Raw genomic sequence first — 3,014 nt, 5'->3', positions numbered from 1 at the left:
GACCAGGCCCAGCGCAAAAGCCAGGCCCAGCCGAAGCTTGGGCGCGCGCGCGGGGCTGCGACGAGTGGGCTGCCGCTGTGCGTGGGCCGCAAGGCCTGCGTGCGGTGCTAGCGTATTACTCGAAGTGTGTTACTCGAATCCTAAAGCGTATAGAATTCGTTTAATGATTAAATTCCTAATCCTAAAAGATAAATTAATTAAATAAGAGTTCCACTAGGATTCTAATTTAATTAATTCGTATCCTAGTAGGATTCCAATTCTCTTTCCATACCCCTATAAATATGTGGCCTGGGTTCACAATTTATAACGAGTTTTCAAGTATTCAAAGTGAGTTTTTGAGAGAAAAATTCAGTCACATACCTTGCCTAAAAGTGCCGAAATTATTAGTACCTTAAGGGCGATTCTAGTTGGTCAATCTTAAGGCGGATCCGGACGTGCTGTGGACTATCTACGGAGGGACGACACTTGGAGTCCTAAAGACTTGTTCTTGTTCGGTTCGGGCGCAGCTAGGGAAGGCACGCAACAAAGAGTATGCTTCTAGACTATGCTATATGATTATGTGTAAATAATATGTATTCCTGGCTTAATGGTTGTTTCCGCATGATTTATGAATTGTCATATGTATCATAACCTAACAGCATTTTCAGTGCCCCTGGCTGGGCGCCAAATATTCTCACGCCCAGAGCTGGGCGCTGAAGTTGCTGCCTGGCCTTTTGGTCAGGCACAGCAGCCTCGGTGCCCGCGCATAAAGTATACGTAGCAGTAAAAGAAAATTCGTGAAAATTGCTGCGAGGGCGTATGAAAAGGCACTCAATTCTAAAAGCGACTTGTAAAAAATAAAATAACTCTTTGTGTCGTTGTTAGGCCTCCTATGACGACAATGTTCGGCTCCAAAACCGAGCACGCTAATTGAAATAACCTTGAATGCCACATGGGCAAAGTATTCAAAAAATAATGTTCAAATGAAGTTTCAAGGAAAAATAATGTTCGAATAAAAAAAAAATCCGAGTCTAGACTAGGCTATGCCAAAGTATAATCCAAATCCTAAGTCTTAGTTGTCTTATCCATATAATCGGTCCTAATGCTTGGTATCGTTCTGCAAAAAGGTTAAACCATATTGAGTCTCCCTTTCTAACATTTAAATCAATAAGCACCCATACGTAATTGTCATTCCCTGCTAAGAATCTACGGCCTCAATACTCTCTCTCACCAATAAAAAGAATATATTCTAGTATTTGCAAAATGGAAACAGTCACATTCTGAAAATCACCCTCCATAGTCGCACAACCCCCAAAGTGAACCTAAGGTGTCAATACCATCAACAAAAAAATTAACGGCCTCAAGGCTTATGATCACATTGGGTCACGACTATCATAGTCCTCTCGAGCCACTCGCTCCTTTAAATACTCCTAAGTACGGACTAAAAGATTTTCCATGAATGCAACATGACCAACCATGAAAATACCCAAATCGGCATACCATAAGGCTACCATTGGGGTAAAGCCATACACGCTAAGAGGGAAGCCGCACTAATGATTCTAGTCTCGCAAAAATAAAAATTCGATCTCCCCAACTAACTACCTTGGCAACATTAAGCAAAATGGCGCAAGACAAATGAACACCCAAGGGTTAAAATCTAAAGTGTCAACCAACGAAAGGTACGGTCCAATTAGTCTACGTCTGAGAGTCGCTTGGTCAAGTGTTATAGGCTTACGCCACGTCATAAATTGAGTCTAGGCCACCTCCTTGTATTCATACACGGGTTATAATCAGAAAGATTAATGAAAGTTCGAGTCTAAATCACAACTTCCAATTAAATCCCAGAAACTGGAGTCTGAAAAAAAACAAAAAAATTATTATTTTCGATGTAATTCTTTCGTTAAATTTCAATAAGGTAAAAATAACATTTTGAAAATCTACGATATTTGCACATTTTAAGAAACGACTAAATACGCTTGCAAAGTAAGACAATTAAAAGGTCCACCCTAGGACTATTAAAGCTAAAGGTCCACCCTAGGCCTACTAAAATTAAAGGTCCACTATAGGCCTACCAAACGAGGCTCACTCAGTCTCGCCTCGTGACTCAAAGACCACAACCATCTACCTTTTAGCCCAGATAAAAAAAATTAAGGATTTATGTTGGGGAGAAATCCCAAGCCAAAAAGAAAAAATAGGAAGAGAAAAGGGAGAGCGAAAAGAGCGAGCCATGAAATACTTAGCCCGTACCTCCCAAAGTGCGAAATTTACCCAAGCAAACGAATGAAAAAAATTGAGTCAACCAATCCAAATCATAAAATTCTACGACGTCTATCCTTTCCAATCCTTATGTTCTTAGACGCCTTCGCTCTGGGGCCCCTGTTCAGCTCATTTAACCCATCCATGTTCTCATTGCCATAACCCAAGAAACCATTACCCCGACTCTTGTCATCAACTGCAAACCACGTACGGCCATTGACACGTGCGTCATACCCGTTATTTCCAAAACCTGCTCTTACATCACCACTAGTATAATGACCATATAACTTGCTTGAATACATCCTGTTGATATACCCTTGAGCCGCCCCCATGCTATTCATTGGCCTTGGTTGATGTAATCCTCGTGCTTGACTAATACCTATACAACTCATTCAACCCATCTTTCAAGCTGTCTTGAGTCACGAATAAAAAAAAAGAAGACCAATGAAAAGTACAAAAATAATAAAAATGCAAACTTTGCAAAGCGCCTTTAAAAGATCGTCTAAAAAGAAAAAGAAGCATTTAGCGCACCAAAAAAGATCCGCCCAGAAATCATTTTCAGCGCCCATAGCTGGGCGCCGAAATCTTTAGCGCCCCAGCCTGGGCGCTGAATCTCTCTGCTTGCCAAATTTTATCCAGAAGTGCTCGTCATTTTATCCGCACATGCACGGAAAAATAACGAACACTTGGAGGGGTACAGCACGTATTCAGATATACGTACCACCAAAGAAATACATGTACTCACTTAAAAAAATATAAAACAAATTTTTGGCTTACGG

Source organism: Spinacia oleracea, chromosome 5, assembly GCF_020520425.1.
Source record: "Spinacia oleracea cultivar Varoflay chromosome 5, BTI_SOV_V1, whole genome shotgun sequence".
Lineage (NCBI taxonomy): Eukaryota > Viridiplantae > Streptophyta > Magnoliopsida > Caryophyllales > Amaranthaceae > Spinacia > Spinacia oleracea.
This window is presented reverse-complemented; position numbering follows the sequence as displayed.